This window comes from Carassius gibelio, chromosome A21 (assembly GCF_023724105.1).
Source record: "Carassius gibelio isolate Cgi1373 ecotype wild population from Czech Republic chromosome A21, carGib1.2-hapl.c, whole genome shotgun sequence".
Lineage (NCBI taxonomy): Eukaryota > Metazoa > Chordata > Actinopteri > Cypriniformes > Cyprinidae > Carassius > Carassius gibelio.
Window position 1 is genome coordinate 14,428,245 of NC_068391.1, and position 20,036 is coordinate 14,448,280.

Here is a 20,036-nt window from a genome sequence, read left to right on the forward strand (position 1 = left end):
CTAGCACTGCTATTTTGTTTTATAAATGCAGATCTAGTTATTTTCTTTTGCCAGAATCTTCTGTAATAAATTCAGCTCTAACTGCTTGACCTACAGACTCCATATAGGCTTTCTGTATCACCTTAACCCTAAACTGTGCTCTCATCTTTTATGTTTTTATGTTTCAAGAATAGACTTAAGTTTGCAAATCATACATTCCCTTACATTGTAAGATTGTATAGCTATAAAAAAATCCAACCAACAACAACGGCGTAATTGTTTGTGACATTGTTATTTTTCTAACATCCATTTATCCATCTATTTATAATCAACCTCTGTCTCCTTTTACTTCAGTCTACATTTGGCTTTACGTCACATCACTTAATGACAGAGAATGAATACTAACCTATCTGCTAGAAGAAAAACAAATAGTACAAAAAGTTTTCAAATGTCACAGTAAAATAGTATTATATGTAAAGCATTGTACACAGTATGTCTTGGACTAGAGCCTATATGTTAGCGTGCACATCATAATTGCATCTTGACAAAAATAGAACGAGCAGTCAATTTCATTTGGGTTGGCATATCTTCAGGGGGTATGGACCACACATATGTATGTTCAAGAGAGAGCCAACATAACAGATAACAAAGTCAGTGACTATCACAGTAACACAAAGACTCGCTGGGAGACGCCACTCCTTCAAGTAAAGCACAGATATAGAGACAACGCACTCCATTGTGTCATGCACTCAGATAAGCCGGGCACATTTGCTAAATTCTCCATGCAAGTTGGCAGATGCCTACATCAGGCGATCGAGTGATAAATGTGGTTATGTTAGAAATCTCTATCTTTAGGGTATACCGTGTCTCCAGGCTCACCGTGGCATGCGGGATGAAATTTACAACCCCTTTCAACTCAAAAAAAAAAACCTGGAGGGAATGAGGAAGTATCAAAAGACAACATCCCGGGGACACCTTGGTGTTTTCAGTGATGGTTACAAAGGGGCAGAACTGCATGTAACTTTAACCCTGGTTTGTTTCTGACCATCATCCTCCTTTATCATCCGCTCATGGTTCACTTTAAGTGTGGACACTAAAAACACTGTCTAGATGCTCCATCATACATGGAGACATTAAACATCCACCCCACCCACGCTTTCGGTCTCAGATGATGGAGTCATTTGTAATCACCCTCAACTCAAGGTACAACACACCAATAAACTGCAAATATTGCACTCCGATCACGTTTACGGAGCTTAACGGGGAGCGGGCTAATGTAGGATTTAATGAAAGTAGGAACCCTTTCTTTTTCTCTAAGAGCATAACAAAGAAAACATGACAGCTTGACAGGGTATTAAAGAGAGTCAGGTTGTGATATAGCCGCCTCGCCTTTGTCCAGCAACCACGCAGTAGTGTGTGTGTGGCCTTCTGTCACCATGGATACAACTCCCCCAAGGACCTCTATGTGTACATGCAAAGAGTTGTACACACACATGCTCGCCCATACACACAGGACCCGTCAACATACACCTGTTCATTTTTTCTTTTTTTTTTATAAGAACATTTCAATTCAGACAATTCAAAATGTCAACTGCAGGAGAAAAAGAGACTATGTGTGTGTTGTGCTGGAAGGAGCTTCTTTCTCCTTCGCTGTCTGTGAACTCAACATTGAGTATGTCTCCACCAAGACAGACAAATTGCATTCAGACTCAGTGTATTACGAAAAAGGGACTTCCTTTCATCCCTAGTTTTAATCTGCTCCATACATGTGAAGTATTGGTTTGTGATGTGAATTGCCCAGGGAGTCTCTTTGCACAAAACAATGACAGTCATCCGCTATGAAAACACACTGGGGCGAAACTTTGGCACAATTATCAGCACTGGTTAACTTGACCTGACACAATGGCAACAAAAATAATTCCAAGAGAAAAGAGCAGGAGGAACAAACCATGAGAGCTTTGGCTCAAGATCTGCTATGAGAGCAGCTCAAAATGTATCAAACATTCTTATAACGGCTTAATGGTATACTGCTTCCGAAACAGAAACCTTTTTAAACTTATAAAATGATAGTTCGGCCAAAAACTTACCCTCATGTCATTCAGAACCTGTATTACTTGTAGTACTTTCTTCTACAGAACACAAAAGAGGATATTTTCAAGAATCTTCATGCTGCTTCATAGTGATTTAACTAAAAATAAACTAAAAATGCAAAATACAAATCAGAAGAATCTAAGTTATCAGTATAGGCCAGTAATGGATATTTAGTTATCTCTGCCAACACTAATTTAAAATAATAGCAATAATTATTGCGAAGAATGAAACTGAAATAGCGACATATCTTTCCTCCTGTATTTTGATGCATATTAGAGTAAAATGTATTATCAAAAAATTATTGATAAAGACTGTTTTATCCATCAGTTGTTGCTTAGAAAGCAAATCTAATCCAAGCTTACAGTCTACTGTAACAAAGGGGCGGGGTTTAAGCAAAATGTTTGGCGAAGTCCAAGATACAGTACAAGTGAGAAGTCTGTCATTCACCGGATGGGTTAAATATTTTGATTTTGATTGATTGATTGATTGAGAAAGAAAGAAAGAAAGAAAGAAAGAAAGAAAGAAAGAAAGAAAGAAAGAAAGAAAGAAAGAAAGAAAGAAAGAAAGAAAGAAAGAAAGAAAGAAAGAAAGAAAGAAAAAAGAAAAATATAACGTGCATTCTGTTGACTTTAACCTTTTAAAAGTTATCTCTTGAAGAGTGTTATCATTTGATCAGCAGAAATCAGAGTTAAGGTTGCTATATAACTTTGAGCTTTAAAACAGTTTGTTCAACCAGTTGTTGTTTTTCTACTGTCATTCCAGATGTCCCTGTTCTATTACTAAGTGCATTTTTTTTTTTTTTTTTTTTTATGAAATCAAAGTCAGATTGATTTTGCTTTGTTAAAAAGGCATTGTTGGTGTAAATCACAACAGCAAAGGAGCAATGGCATTTGTAGAAAAACATTTTAATACATTACTCTAATTGTTTGTGTTGAATGGAACATGTTTGAAGTACTTAAGTAATTAGAGTAACACTTGTTTTTTTTAAGGCAATCAATTTGCATGGCTTTAGCAAATAAACTAGACTGCCATTCAAATTAACACAGCTAAGAAAGTTACAGGAAGATACATTAGTTAGTTAAAGTACAAGTAAACACATAGTATATTTTACTTAATCATTAAGTTGTTGAAAATAGTAATTCTAAATTTGCATGTAAGTTTACAAGACTAAATAAACCTTTGTTAGTATAAAATATATATTTTTTTCACTTTACTTGGTTCAAGGCAATCTGTTTGCGTGTTTTTATTTATTTATTTGAAAGCAAGGTTTACTAAAGAATTTACAGTTCTACAGTATATTTCAAAAGGAATGTTTACTTCCTTTCATATTGTACATAATCTTGTTGTGATGCTTTTGGCATACAAAATGTAAAAAATGTTGTAGCTTGTTTCCATTTTCTTTCTTTTTGCAACCTTAACATTAAAAAAAAAAAGATTTTCAGCTTGTCGAGAGTATCATAAAAGTAATCTATCATGTTCCGCAGAAAAAAACAACAACAACGGCATATGGGTTTAGAACGGCATAAAGGATAAGTAAATGAACACTGATCTTTCATTTTTGGGTGAATTATTCCTATAATCTTGCTTGCTTACAAGCCATAACCCCCGAGGATTAATCAGAGCTCTCAATTACCAAAAAATCTGTCATCACATCAGCTCAGATGAAATCCACAGCAGAGAAAGAAAATGATTGCTGGAGACGTGACAAGAGCATGTAATAATGCAAAATAAACCCAGCATTTAAGGGGGAGATGAGTAAACAATCCCATTTCCATGACAAAGGGGTGAAGCATATGTGACTCATGCACAAGGTGCCATTCCAGATGAAGACTCGCTCATCAAAACTTATCGATCTCTCACTATCGTGTACCCTGTAAGGAAGTTGGGGTTCTTTTCGCAAAAGGCCCATTCTGCAGTAAAGACAAGCTCCCTGATGGCTCAGTGGAGTCATAAATTAATAGAACAGCACAGATTCTGACGGAGACACTTTTATTTCAACAACAGGACAGGAAAATACACAATTAATAACCAAAGAGAAGAGAACAGAAGATGGAGTTCTCCATTTTTTAAGAAGATGTTCTTCTAAAACTCGTTACGTGAAAAAAAAAAAAAAATTTATAAAATTATATATATATATATATATATATATATATATATATATATATATATATATATATATATATATATATATATATATATATATATATATATATGAGACAACTGGACATAAAGGAAAGAGCTATAAAAATTAATGTGGATGGCATATCTCAGATCATTTGGTCTAGGAGGAAACTGTTGAATAGTCTTCCAATTAAAATCTCTGACTTCTGACTAATCTAGGGGAAAAAAAAATCTCCAAGTGCTTCCTGCTACTTATTGCCCCTTATGTATGGAAACAATTGAGATATTTATAAAGGACATATTTTTGACTTCCTGCAGGTATATAGGTATATATATATATATATATATATATATATATATATATATATATATATATATATATATATATATATATATATATATATATATAGGTTTGATTGGAAAAGAAAAAACAAGAGATGAAATAAGACCAGGGTTACTATAGACAACTAAACAAATAAAACTATTATAAAAATATATTATATTATTAAAAAAATGGCAAATACACAAAATTACAAAGTGCCCTATTTTAACGATCTAAACTCAAAGTGCAGGTGCACTCAGGGCATGTCCAGATCCACTTTTGCTATTTTAATGACTTTTAATGATTTTAATGAAAAACAGATTTTGGAATGGGTTGTCCCTATTCTTTTAATAAGTTATGGGCGTAACATTCAATACACCAATCAGAGTGTCATCTCCCATTCCATTTAAGAGCGAAATGCGCTCGCGCCATGGCTGATCGATATTTACATGGTGGAATTTGTTGGCGGAAAAGCTGAACGCTTCAAGCGAAGAAACCGATCTGCTCGTGCGCAAGGTTAAAGCACGCGAGCAGATCATCTATGGCAGTGGTTTTCAACCTGTGTGCTGCGACCCCCTAGTGGGTCTCGATGGTATTGTAGGTGGGCCACCAATAACTATTAAAATAAATAATAATATTGTTAATATATGTAAAAATGTCTTAGTCATAACATAAAAACATAATTTCATATATATAATTAAATGACAAAAAATAAATATTAAATTGTTTCTATGCTTCCACTATTCGAGCATCGAATATTTGAGTTTAAGAATAAACCACTAATTTATCTTAGATATTTTTGCTGCATATGCTACAGAACAACAAACATGTATACATGGCTGTCAACGTGTTCCCTCCGGACTGCTTGCTCCGCCTACTGTCTACCTGCTGCCGAGCTCTGCCTGGATCTGGTTTTCCCGCTTTGCCGGGTGTATGATAGGACCCAAAAACTTTAAAAATCAAAATATAAAAATTAATTATTTCAAAAAACTACAATATATGCATTTAACTCAAATAATACTGAATGAGACATAGATGAGGTGTCGTCCTAAAAGACAAAGAGAAGAAAAAGAGAAAAGAGATAAGAAAGGAACAAAGAAATGAGCAAAGGGAAGAGAAGAGACTTAAAAGAGATAAAGAGAGAAGGAAGAGAAGGGGGGAGGATGGAGGAGGAGATGAGATGCAGTTAGTTAGTCACAAGACCCCAGTGAGCTGAAGGTTTCCCCTGCTGTTTTTTTTTTTTTTTTTTTTTTTCTCAGAGTGCAGCCAAGAGACTCTCAAACTCAGCTGAAGTGTCTGCTGGAGCTCACTGCAAGGGAGAGGAGGAATCATGAATCAGCCTGTCAGTCAGTCAAATAAAAGGAAACTCGAGTGATAGGGAAAAGAGGGGATGAAGAAGCGTGTGCAGGTGCCCAGCGGCAGAGCTCCAGGCCTGCTGAATTAGTTTAATTAGGTATGTGCTCCTGGCTGGCCTTTTTCAGCTCTGCTGCACACATATTCCCTCTACAGACTCCACGTCTTCAATCCCCTAATTTTTCTCTCTCCTGGCCGTCATCTCCATCTCCTCCCTCCTCTAATCTAATCAGAATTCCTCTTCACTCTCCATTCCTCTCACAATAGCTCCATCATGGGCCAATGGGGATTGGAGGTGGAAAACAGTGTTCGATTATATCCGGCTGGTTAACTAGTAAATATGTCTGGGAAAAAACAATCAATTTGCTGTTGTCAATGTCTGGCAGAGCGGCATGATATACAATGTAAAGGCAGCACAATTGTTTGTTAGCTTTACTGTTCTTAATCATTTTATGTCCAGTTGGACAGTGTGATCTCAAATCAGTGAACCCTAAAGTATAATTGATCATCATGAGGTTTATTCTTTGGATGAAGTGACTGGGTTTTTAATAAACTTAAACATGAGACCAAAGAGCTACAGAGTGTAAATGGCTTACTTGTACATAGTTCACTCTGAATATTAAGCAGTGGTAAAAATAAAAAAAAATTAAGTATGAACATATTATCACCTACAGCAACACATCTGACTTTCAGTGGACTGAAAATAGGTTTTTATATCTAATTACCTATACTTTGGTGAGGTCGGTCAACAAATGTGTTCACATTTTGACCTACGATACATACAGTAGTCCACAGAGAGTGTTTGCACGCCAACTCCACCACTTAATGTATCTGGGGGGGGGGGGGGGTCAGTCCCATTTAAGCAGTGTAAATGGTTCACTCATAGCTAATAACAGCAATGTGTGATTGAACCACTTAAAAGGATTAAACTGAGGAATGAAAAGGCATTCTCTTTTTCCCCCTCTTTCATGTTTTAAAAATCTGACAAAAAATAAATAAATAAAACAAAAATCCAGAATGAATATAAGTATAAATAAGAAATAAATAAAATAAATAAAGTATAAAAATACCTGACAGAATTAGATACACATTTATTGTAGACATCAATGAGAACAATTAAACAAACCCAGAGTATCTTTTGTAACTGCTCACTGTCTATCATATATTTTACATAAAACTTATTTGAAATTATATCAAACAAAATATCAGTGGCATTTGAAAACAAACTGTGATATAATTTTTTTTTCTAAAAACTAACTTTTACTTTGTGATTTACTTTGGGATCAATTGGTTACATAAAGTCAAGTTCCCCTCAGGTTCACACAACAGAGGTCTATAAAATACTCAGAGAAAGCCAACCATTAGCATTACTATTCACATATATAAATATCTAGCCGTTCACAGATTATAATTATGATGATTAAACGCATGTTATTACATATTTGAATTTTCTTTTTAGCTCTGAATGTGTCCAGGAGGTACGCCAGAAAAAGCTTTACCTCTGCAAGTTCAACTGTGCATTTCATCAGCACAAAGTAGAAAATGTGTGTGTGTAAGCAAGGAAACAAGAGAGGTGTGGAAATGGTAGGGAAAGCAAGTGACAGAGTGTGTGTAGGTTAAAGATGTGGGTATTTCAGAGTCAGTGAATACTGTATGGTGTGTGTGTAACCCATGTGTGTTACCAAGTATGATTCTCCTGGAAGTATTTTTGAATGTATTCATATAAGTATTTGACGAGATGAGCAGCAGTTTGATTGCCAAAATGGAAACAAAATGGATAAATGCATATGGTGATTCAAACAAAATACTATTCCTCCATTACTGCTCTCAAGAAGAGCCATCATAAATAAAACCAATTTAGAGTGGACCAAGATGACCCATTATCCATCATCTTGTCACCAGCATGCATATTTTCACATATATTTGAAACAAATGCATGCTTTTTATAAGATTTAAAAAAACAACAAAAAAAAACATCCCTTATCCATCCCTCTCCATTAGGAAAAGTTAAATGCCTTATGTCAATCTCCCCTGACTGATAAAGATAAAACTAACTTCCCTGCATATATGCCTGCAATGTGCATCAAACCATCAGAAAAAAGCACAACCTCAGCAGAAACGGCATCATTCAGAGATTTTTCTTTTCCAATATGGCATAAATGGCCTTGTAGGCTTTGACTGACGGTTTCTGAGATTCAGTAGAACGTCACATACTCCATCGGCTTCAAAATCAGCAGCCACTGCAAGAAAAAAAAAACAGTATGCAAGCAGCTATTACAGTGAGGTGCCACAGGGCACACTACTGAGCCCGCTGCTGTTCTAAACTGCACCACAAGAACACAAAATGGTTTTGACCCTTCTTAATCTCTGCCTTTCTCTGTAGTTTTTTTCTGACCTGTGGGAATTTTGAGATGACTGTGATGCGTTCAGGTGAAGCTAATCGGATTGTCATCACTCAGATGAGTGGACCCTGCCAGCTGCCAGTAGCCTCTGGTGGACACTGTCCCATAACTAACATCAAAGTACGCAACAGTCACTACCGAAAATCACACTAAAGTTTGCAGCAACAGTGAAGTCCTCGTTAGCACTGTTAGCTAGTTTTGTAAACTTGCAACCTCTATGCAGCAATGAGGGACAAAAGAGTTTAGGTGACACAGTGTGTGGTAAGCTGTGCACATTGCAAATCGAGCCTGTGACGGAGCACTGCAGCTGTCAAGCAGGAGCTCTACCATGTATCCGTGTCTGATTACAGAAGAGCCTCTATGTCACACGTTCATGTGATACAGGCCTCTGCAAGATATGAAGCCAGACGGTTGCGAAACAACAAATTGTCCTTTTTTGTCTTGTTTGAGTCAATGTGCACTGCAGTTAAGCCCGGGACCTTTAATTCCTGCGAAGATTTTAGTTTGTTTAGCTAAAATTCTAAAAATCACAGCTTGTGTGTTTTAGGTTACTTATTAATATTAGGGAACTTCTGCTGCTTAGGGAATTAATTTTTACACTCATCTAGAGAATAAAATATCTGTCTGCTAACAAACAGAATATGTCTCTTAGTGTCTCCTTCAATTTAATTAGGTCATTTTTTGTCATATGTATGAATGAATCATGCCATTTCAGAAGTGGACACAGAACTACTACGATCAGGGCATTTGCTAATTGGAAAACTGAAAGTCACATAGCCATCAACTGGAAGTATGCATACTGACAAATCACTGGCAATCACGGTAACAAAGGGGAGCCATTTTGCATATATTACCATCAGATTTAACACAGCAAAGATGATGGATGCAGGAGGGGCACTGACAGCCTGGCATTTATCGAAGAGTGGGACATACAACAAGCCATGCTACAGGATTAGATTGGGCTGCAAATTATAAGAAATTAGTAAGAGGGGTGGAGGTGATGGCAGTATGCTTAGGCCACACGGTGCAGATCACACCAATCAGAAAGCGACTAGAAACTACCTCCCGATCTGTCCAGATCTCTTCCCCAGGGCTCGGCCATGCTAGCACATCGGCAATGAGGACAAATGAGTGTGTTTCAGTGCTGACATCAAGCTGGCATGAGGACGAGGGAGCCATGTGACTGTGTGCCGAAGTGTGGCCTGGAGACGAGCCAGTCATCGCTGGCACAGCGGCGGCTGCTGCTGCCCGTCTCTGCCTCTGTGCCATGACGGATGGGTGGTCAGACAGCTGTTTAACTTCACAAGATTTACAGCCCTCCTGTAGCAGCTGTCAGTCCAACACCTATCAGCCTGAAGTAAATCTCCTGTCTCCTGCCTCTCAGAAAGGAGTGTGAACTGAGGAGCCACTGAAGCAATCGGCTGTTTATCACCTGACCTCCATTGTTGTGCCATAACCGAGGCCAGGCCAACCCCTATCACTCTCCTGCTGCTCCTCTTTCACTTTCAGTCACTTCTCTCCCCTCCCTCCTCTGGCCTCTTCTGCCTGGGGATGTGTAAAGCTACATATTTTCAAAACTGGCTGGTTGGAGGGTTGCCTGAATGACTAGTTGATTAATCGATGTTAAGGAAGCCCAGTATAATTAGGCTTTTTGGGATTCACCAGACACAAGTTGAACAAATCTTATGGGGCATTAACATGACACATCCTTGAATTCAAACATGCTGGGGTTTCCAGACGCATCCTAAAACAGCTGTGGTTGGATATTTAAAAGTTGGCATAAATTGGAAATTCACCCTTTTTTCTAAAATGTGTTTCTTATCTTATTGTGTATAATTCATATATGTTTTGTGTTCTTAATTTTTAATCAAAATATCAGACTTCTTTCTGGTGACTTCTATTCTTTCTGAACATATTTCACTCATATGTTCACCACAATATAGAAGGAAAAGATCTATCGCTACCTCGCTTTCATTGCAACTTCAAAAAAACTTGCAAGACTTGACACAATGACCAAAGATCTGCATGTTGCTCTAAATAGGATGTATTTAAGCACAGTGTTTCAAAAGTACTGCTGCTAAAAATATCGAATAAAATGGTCTACCAAGAAAACTAGTGGCCCCATTCCTATTCCTGCTTCCCTTTCTTTTAACAATCTCTCTTTTTCCCCTCCATCTCTCCATTGCTTTGTAATCCACGTCCCCTGTGCACTGCTGGGAGGTCACTGGGCACAAGGAGGTGGATCAGCAGTGGCTGCGAATGTCGCAGTGTAAAGTTATATGCCCCGGAGGCTTGCACAAGCTCACTATTGATAACACTTCCGCCCTGGTATTGCGGACAAGCTCAGTAGTGGTTTAATTAGCCCTGTGCTTTACAGTAGCTGCTACACAATTTGCACCAAGACCCTATTCGGAAAGGTCTTTAAATTCACTCCCTCTAAAACACTGATGCCATGTCCTTAATCATGCAGACAGACATCTTTGGCTGTTGCTTCATGTCTTGAAAATGTAATGTTTGTCAAAACTAAAAAAAAAATCAATAAGCTGCGTTTAGGATTAGAATTTTTTAAAAGCATTTATGACATGGCATATTTTTCAAAAACAACGTGTTTTTTGTAGTCGCCATGGCATGATGCCACAAAGAGAGCAGACGCTTTGATTGTGTTTCTGTAACATAATGACTCTGGAATTATGGAGGATGTTCTGGGACAAACTAGGCCTTAAAATCAAAAATACACAGAATATGCAAAACTACGGAAAACTATGGAAACCTGACCCGGTTAAAGGCATCTGCTATGCAACTATGCAAATGCAGTGTAAACAGAACACGACTATGGTGAAGCGGGGAAATAAACTGGAGGGCAGGTCACGTGAACTTGCACTTAGTTTATAAGACAACAGGAATGCTAGGTCGCACGTAGAGCAAAGCATTTACTCTGCTCATATCTGCCCACCCCTCCTCCTACTCGCTCTGGCATCTGGCACCTTCTCCTTTTCTGTAATGCCAGGTAATTACCTACCCTATCTGTTGCTGCTTACCCCATTCTACCTACTCTCAAAACATTCACGAAAAGCAGTGGGCTCCTTTAATTATCTGCTTTCTGCATCACTCTGGAATGGGTCCAAGTCTATCCCTCCAGACCGCCTCAAAATAAATCAGGGATTCATACCAAAACCAGCCACGCTTATCCATAACGCAGCATTATTGTATGTCGTGGGCTGCGCTGCTAATGTTGAGTACTGCGGTTCAAGCTACACAGTGTAATCTGCGGCTTCAAAGGCTGCCTGGGTGACTAGCGAGTCTGACCTGGACCTCTTGTAATGATAAGTGCCTAAGCGGCCTTAATCACTGGTTTCACACCATTGCGAACGTGCACAGTGTTTGAAAGCTTCCCAATGACCTGAGGTCCATTAACAATTCATTTGGGTTAGCAAGTAAAGTTCATCCGATGCCAATGAGCGAAATGGAAAGGAGGGTACAAAATAAATAAAAAATTACTTCCCTGGAGGTGGAAACAGACACGAGGATCTCAGCAGTGACCTTTTTCCCAACTTATCATCATCCAGAGAAGTGATCCCTAGCATTTTTTTCCCCGTCTTGCTTTGGCTGGCATGGGGACTGAGTCACACGTCAGCCTGGATTAAAAGCTGCCTGGTACTCCAGGCCGTGTGTTGCCTTAAGAGAGACCGCGTGTTTGTGCATGTAGACGAACTGGGCATGCGTGACCTTGGACCTTGATAGAATGAGCATTATGTGTGAACAACGTGTGGCCATTGTGCGTGCATATGTATTCACCTAATGGCTGCCTAAACCCATTCTCCACACTCTCCTTGGTATCCCAATTTGCTTCAGCCTAAACAAAATTACATTCACTGTGTCTAAACAAAGTCTTAGCTGATTTCTGGACTGCCTAGTGACTTAAGAGACACAACAAATTAGCTATGAGCTCACATAGATACAGTCATGTGACTCAGCTCAGCACAAGGGCTTTTCATTGATGCCAATCCTTCATCATGAACACTGCAAAATACAGGACAAATAAGTGAGCTCCACCAGACAGAGGGGCAGCTCCTCCGGAGAACTAGGCATGCAACCTTCTTCCCAGACATCAGTGAAATGCTTTGAAGTTGTGGATGTCTGGCCTCCCTTAGGGTGGATCGTTCCTTCACCCTCCACAGCATCAATAGACAGCCTTCCACACTGAAAGGGAGACTGTACATGTATTGCACATCAAGGATCTGTCCATGCAAGAAGTGCTGAAAAGTGAGACAGCCAAATAGCAGGAGTCTGGCCAGTGAGTCAGAAAGCAAACAGAGACAAGGCCTGAATCTTTCTGTAGCTCTTTTAAGTGTGTCTTCCTGTGACTACGGTGGGATGGGATGGATCTGTGTCACATGTTATCAGTAAGTAATGATAGCCTGCAGCAACAATATGCTAAGGAGATACCATAGGGCTATACAAGTACACAATATCAGAGATTCACCGGTGAGAAGGCCTTTGCCTTGTGATGAATGAGTTGATGAATTAATAACTTCTTTACATACAAACTTAAAACAACTGTAAGAAAATAGTGTATAATTAATATCTAAATTAATTATTATTCTATTTTATACAATAAAAATAAAACGTACTTCAAATAAGAAGCCTTGGACAAATGAAGCAAACTTTTTCATCAAAAAGTACCTGATGGAGTTTGAACTTCACATTAAAGGGGGGGTGAAATGCTATTTCATGCATACTGAGTTTTTTACACTGTTAAAGAGTTGGATTCCCATGCTAAACATGGACAAAGTTTCAAAAATTAAGTTGTACGTTTGAAGGAGTATTTTTGTTCCAAAAATACTCCTTCCGGTTTGTCACAAGTTTCGGAAAGTTTTTTCGAGTATGGCTCTGTGTGACGTTAGATGGAGCGGAATTTCCTTATATGGGTCCTAAGGCACTTCTGCCGGAGGAGCGGGCGCTCCCGTATAGCAGAGCAATGAGAGGCTGAGCACAGCCTGATCAGAGCGAGAGCGTCGAGAAAAGTCACAAAAGAAGTGTGTTTTTGGTTGCCAGGGCAAGACAACCCTGCACAGATTACCAAAAGAGAAACAGCATTAAGGGACCAGTGGATGGAGTTTATTTTTACAGAGCATCAACAGGGTTGTGCAAGTGTTTTTGTTTGTTCCCTGCATTTCGAAGATGCTTGTTTTACAAACAAGGCCCAGTTTGACGACGGATTTGCACATCGTTTATTTCTTAAGGATAATGCAGTCCCAACGAAAAAGGGTCACGATCGTGTGTTGGAACCGCAGGCGGTGAGTAAAACTGCTTCAAATATCTCTGTGTTGTTAACTTAGCTATCAGCGCGTAAGCACATCAAGTAAACAACATGCGATGTTGTCATCAAACTGCCCTTTCCACATGTACAGCTTAAAAAAAAAAAAAAAAAAAAGACGACATCAAGTGGAACTTAGTCATTTTCTAAAACCGCTAAGCAAATATATACAGTTTCAGTACATACCACATAGAGACGCCTTTGCTGATGCTGCTCTTGTTAAATTTCAGCCTCTGGATCTGTGTCACAGCTTCCACATGCTCTCAACACAAAAGCCTACTGGTGCTCGTGATTCTTTAGCTCCGCCCACACGTCACGCCTCTAGGCGCTCGTGTTTTTCCAGGAAAAATCGGTACAGACTATCTTTCTCTTATAAATATAATAAAAATAAAGACTTTTTGGAGTTATGAAGGATGCAGTACTACTCTATAGGTACTCAAGATTAACAGGATATTGAGTGAAAACGAGCATTTCACCCCCTCTTTAAACTGCTTCCGTTTCACACAAACACTGGCACAGACGTGCATGTTTGGCTAGAATCGCCATGATCTCGTGCATGTGGATGCGGAGCCATGCGGAAAGTTACACCACACAAAATAAGTTTGCACGCACTCAAAGCGAACATCCCGCAACACCGCGATGATCTCATATTTTCCGTGCTCCCCTTAGCGAACGTGTTGAGTATAAATCAGCCTTGACACAGAAAGGGAACGATGGTCGGCCAGCTGGGGTTCGTCTTTGGGAGAAAAATTTGCAGATTATTATTTTTATTTATTGCTTTTAATTTAAATATGTGTGTGTGTACTTCTAACATATTTGGTTGGTAAAATAAATGTTGTAAATTCAAATCAGAGAGTCTTCCGTCACGTGTCTGGAATGGATGTATTCTTGAGTGTATAAGGTAACAAATAATATAACAAGATAACCTTGTTTGAAATGGGTTTGGCTAAAAGAACATTTTGGTTTTGTCTATACTACTAGGTACTTGTACTATATTGACTGGGTTAAATAGAATGGAATTACTAAAAAGAGACTAAAATACAATTTTCATTGACTAAAACTAGACTAAATGTCATCAGTTCTCATCGACTAAAACTAGACTAAAAAGAATATGAACGTAACAAAAACTAAATTTAAAACTAAAACGACAGATTCACACAAAGACTAGACTAAAACTAAAATTAAAACAGGCCACCATAAATAACACTATACAAAACTTAAAAAAACAAAATACATATTCATTTTTAGAAAAAGTTTCATTTTCTCAAAATCTTTTGTTAAAAATAACATGAATAAATTGGTAGCGTTTTTAGAGAGTTAATCAAAGAAAAAAAGGAAAAAAAAAAAAAAGGAAAAAGAAAGTTAGTGAAGATAATAGCATTTGCAATTTAATTTCCATGGTATTATTTATCTATTATTTAATTTATCAGGATCCTAGGACAAATAACCTATCAACCAAAACCAAAAAAAAAAAACAGATAAAAAAAAAATTACAATGAACAAGTGTAGACTTAAATAGACTGCTGTAATTGACACATCACCACAGCAGCCGTAATACTGATCTCAATTAAAAATTATGCAATCCTAATGTATAATAATGCATGTTTTCCTTTTGTTTTGTGCTCATCTCACATTTAATAATTAAATAAAAGTATAGATCATCATGCAGCTTAGTAAGTCTAATTCACACCCAGCATGAGCATTACAATGGAAGACATCATGAGGCAATGTAATGATGAACTATCATCATGCTAATTGCAAAATGCTTTAAAAAGTAATTAATTAAGCAACACACAAACGATCTGACAACTTGTCAGTTACCCAACACTGGGTCACTGTGCGAGCTGCACCAGGCAAAATTCAATCCTAACAAGACTAGACATGTGCCGGTATTCGGTAATGCGATATATCAAGGTAATGAATATGTACAATAATTTTTATTGTGGGCACTTCTAAATAGTGAATATTTATATATTACAAATTATTCCGAATTTGGAATTCATTTTAAGAATACATTTCCCATCAACTGGTAAAAATGCACAACACCACTGTATGCTGCGTAAAAGAAGCTGTTCTGATGTAAGCAAGCACGCATGAGAAGCACAAGGGGGAACACGTGAGAGATGCACTGAATGAAACCACATTCACTCTCTGACAGCAGATGGCGCTAAACTGCAGAAAATGCAGCAGTTACCCTAGAAACCCCATAAATAAAGCATCTGCTCTACTTTCTAAAACATATTTAAATAGTTGTGTTGTTCATCACATTGGCAAATACTTAAATATTTAGACTTAACAGGCTATTTATTTTCAAACTTTTATTTTAAATTTGACTACAACATACCCTAGATATTGTTTTGAAAGTGTTTTGATTCTTTATTGTTCATTCACACTTTAAATTAGGGCTTCATTAGTTAACATTAGTTAATTCATTAGTTAACATAAACTGCCAATGAATAATTCTTCTGAACATTCATCAATCTTAGGCATTCCAATATTTAATAACACATTGTTAAAATCAAACAGTTGCAACTGTGTCATTTAATGAGCTAACATGAATTATTATTATTTATTTTTTTTATTTATTATTATTTATTTTTTCTGTTGCAAATGTAACTATTTCTCATTGTGAATGTTAATGCATTAACTAATGTTAACTAATGAGATCTTATTGTAAAGAGATACCCATTGGTCTTTATAGTTCTTTTGCACTTTAATCTGTGTAAAACTTTTAACTTAATATATTTGTCTGTGTTGCTTTATTGCATAGTTATTTTTGTTATAAGAAAAAAGTTATTAAACCTGTTATACTATATTATGACCACTTTTGTTAAACTAAATTTAAATACCGTGATAATACAAGTATACCATGATAAAAGCATTAGCAATTAATTGCAACATGAAAATTTGTTACCGGCAGATCCTCAAGCATGACTAACTGTGGCATTCCTTTCGAAATGGTTCCTCATACACAGATGCCAAAGGACAGCACAAAAGGACAAAGAATAATAAATCAAATAAAAACAGCACAAACAAGCCAGTCAACCTTCATGTGTACAGACAGGGGAAGGAAAAAAAGGAACACCACCTGTCCATCAGGAAAGCCACCAGCTTTCCTTCCTCCCTCTCCTTTCTTGGTATCTCTGAGCCCAATGACAGCCAGCGATACTCCTTATCAGCTGGTGAGATGAGATTTAGTTCCAGGCCTAACACTCATGGGAGGCTATTGATAATGCTGGTCCCCCCTTCTGCTCTCCTCTCATTTTCCTGAAGTGGGACCTGCCTCGCTTGTCCAAATCCAAACCGCAAGCATGACAGCAACTGCAAAACTGATTTTGAATCAGTGCAACAGGGTGAAATACTGTGTTCCAGCTATGGATGAATAAGATGAGCCATGCAAAACCCAGATGTGCATTCTGGCAGTGGGCATCCCCTTAGTAAAATCCCCTCTTTTTCCCTACAGCTACCTGGAAGGAAAGCTAGGTCAAGCTCCTGGTGATGGGCTGTGATGTTGTTTTGACATCCTTGCTGCTGCATAGCTGAATGAATAATCGATGGTGCTTGAAAACAGAAGGCATTTGATTTATTTTCTTATTATAGCACGGTTTTAAAAATGCTCATGAAACAAAGTACAAAGCTGCAAATGGCACAGACCGGCTAACATGTTCAAAGCAGTGTTTTCCATTACTGACCCATATCCCCATGACCGGGAATCATTTAATGGTCTTCATGCACAGAGCGAAACCATCTGCATCTTTGTGTCCACGTTTTTATAGCCTCATAATTGGTTCCAACAACTGTCCAACTAACCTATTACGCTGACAGACAGCAACTATTATGTGATATTGATTACTCAAGCCTTTCAATAACAGCAGCCCTTTCGTTTTGATCAACCTAAGAACTGGAGTTTATCTAGAGCATGTCTCGGTTGTAAACTTTAGGAACAGAAGTCTGAATATAGCCTACATTTATCAAGACTCAATTTGACTGATTCACCTAAGCTGTTACTACGCAAGGGACTCGTATGCAATTAGTGGTGTAAATCATATACTAATAATAAACAGTGAATTTAATTACATCGATGATGTATTGTCATCCACAGCTAGTGCTACTGGATTTTCACACACCAGAGCCCATAAAGATTTATCTGACACCAGCTCACAATCGAGTTATCCTCAGTTCTTCAGCCTTGGTTGCCCTGCCACGGAACAGTTGGTGATAGAGCTAATAGAGGGTTGCAACATGGCAACAGCAGAAAAAGACAACAGATGTTCAAAAGGGCGATACCAAAAGGATATAAACATAGTGTTTTGGTGGCTTCCTTCTATTGATGGGCTGATATCCATTAAAGCTGACCAATGTATAGGAGGCTAATAGAAATTAAATGTGATTGTCATATACTCACTCTCATGTTCAATACCTTTACAGAATTCTTCCAATGTAAAAAAAAAAAAAGATGCAATGAATAAATAAATCTGTCAATCAAGCATCATAAGCAACATTTTACGATAAGATTGTAAATGAAAAATATTTGTAAAACATTTATTAGTCTTAGGTTATAATGTTAATATTAACATATGCTATTGTATTGCTAATAACGTGAAAAGTTGCATCGGTCCATATTTCATGGACCTCGTCTAACATGAACAAACAATGAACTAATGTATTTATATTAGCTTATATTAACAAAAAAATAATAAAATAGTGGAACAAGTGTATTGTTAGTTTATGCATTAAGTAATGTTACCTAATAGAATGATATTTTTACAATTAATGCATGTTACCATACAATAGTCAACAAATAGAACAGAAGTCTACATTTCAAGTCTTCTAGGGATTGCTTTTGCAAGGAACGGACCAAAATTTCACTCGAAATGTATGAAATATCTAGCACAAAGTTTTTTTTGTTTTTGTTTTTTTTATATGTAGATTATGCTGTTTATCCGGTTCACAAAACTAGCCTGAATGATGTGTTCACAAAACAGACTCATCTGCTACTCATGTTCAACTGGGGAAAATTATAACTGAAAAACAACAGAAATTTATTATTGCAGAAAGCATTATTCTTATCACTTTCATGATCATTTTTGGGCATTTCAGACCATTTGTTAAGTTTAATATCTTAAGGTCAAGATGCACTGTCATCACATGGACAAAAGTGACTAGGAAATCCCTAAATATGCCTTCAACAAAAGGAAGAAAATCATTTTGGTTTGGAGCAACATGACAGAAAATAATGACATCATATATTTGAGTTGCCTGGGAGCAATTTTAATGTGACTTGCACCATAAAAAATATTATGTGAGGAACTTGATTCGTAAATGACGATGCATAAAAGAGGCTCAATCGTCTCAAAACATTCGATATGTCCAGAAACACTCTCACGCAGGCCTCCGCTGACATTACAAGTCATGCAAACAATTTATTCAGACCATATGTTTACATGTATCCCGTTCTCTGTGAACTTGGTTAAAGGGTCAGAAGGACATACCCTCCGAAAATTCGTTCAACAGAAGCAAACATTTTATCAGTTCAGAACCCATTCGGAGGATAAAACAGCCGCTTATCCAAACAAAAGGCTGTTTTATTCCAACGGCTTTTCCATCTCTCTCTCTCTCTCTTTCTTTCTCTCTCTCTCTCTGTCGTGCATCTGAGAGCCGCACATGGCATGACTCGAATTGGGGCAAATCAATACACACAGCGCCAGTTAGTAACGCTAAGCTGGCACGCAGGTGTTCAAAACCATTACCAACGAGGGATATTTAAAAAGCCACACTTCCGAGGGCTTTACAGTAACACAGAACAGAAAACAACATCTTCGCTTATGAGTCAACACCATCCGTTTACTTCCCCAGCCCCGCGCATCACCTGCATTTCTGAAAACACATATTCTGATGACAGAAGCATCTGCAGAGACACACAGAAGTGCTCTTACCTGTGTTTGGGGCTGAAAGAAAGCGCGCGTTATCCCCACTTCTCACAGGAAATTGTTCGTTTGTCTTTTGTATAGTCCAGAAACGCGAAATGCGGCGTTTGCCCTCCCCTCTCGCTGCCGTACAGACGACGACCGTGTGAGCGCGTCAAGCCGCTCAGCCTGCATGAAACGCCACAGCAGATCTGCCGCTCTATGCGCGTTCTCCCGGTAGCGGTTATGAGGGCGCGGTCAGTGGAACACCTCACCAATCATCCCGCGCGAGCACTTCTCCTTCCAGCCTCACGGACGACATGATGACTGCGGCACCGGTCTCAATGTGACTTACTTTATCAGAATCTGGACAGCCGGCTATGTCCAGTTACTGCGTCTCATCCATCCCCCTACTGTCCCTTAATCCGTTTAAACCAGTGGTCCCCAACCTTTATGGTCTGCCGAAACCCTAAAATATTTACTTTAAATACTCTCTGGAATTAAAAACAGGTTTCACATGGCTCAATAAATATTCATAATAACAT

The 20,036-nt window shown here is 38.0% G+C and overlaps 1 protein-coding gene across 7 annotated transcripts in view; it reads right to left on the reverse strand.

The window, feature by feature from the left end:
• Window positions 1-19,811, reverse strand: part of LOC127941558 (neurexin-2-like) — a 357,596-nt gene extending 337,785 nt beyond the window's left edge. For 5 of the 7 annotated variants that reach the window (XM_052536726.1, XM_052536729.1, XM_052536725.1 and 2 more), the window contains exon 1: window positions 19,522-19,810. The gene's annotated coding sequence lies outside the window, so the exon portion shown is untranslated. Of the gene's footprint in view, window positions 1-19,521 lie in introns of all 7 variants that reach the window. The other 2 variants (XM_052536723.1, XM_052536721.1) reach the window with 1 other exon arrangement.
• Window positions 19,812-20,036: the final 225 nt, after the last annotated feature.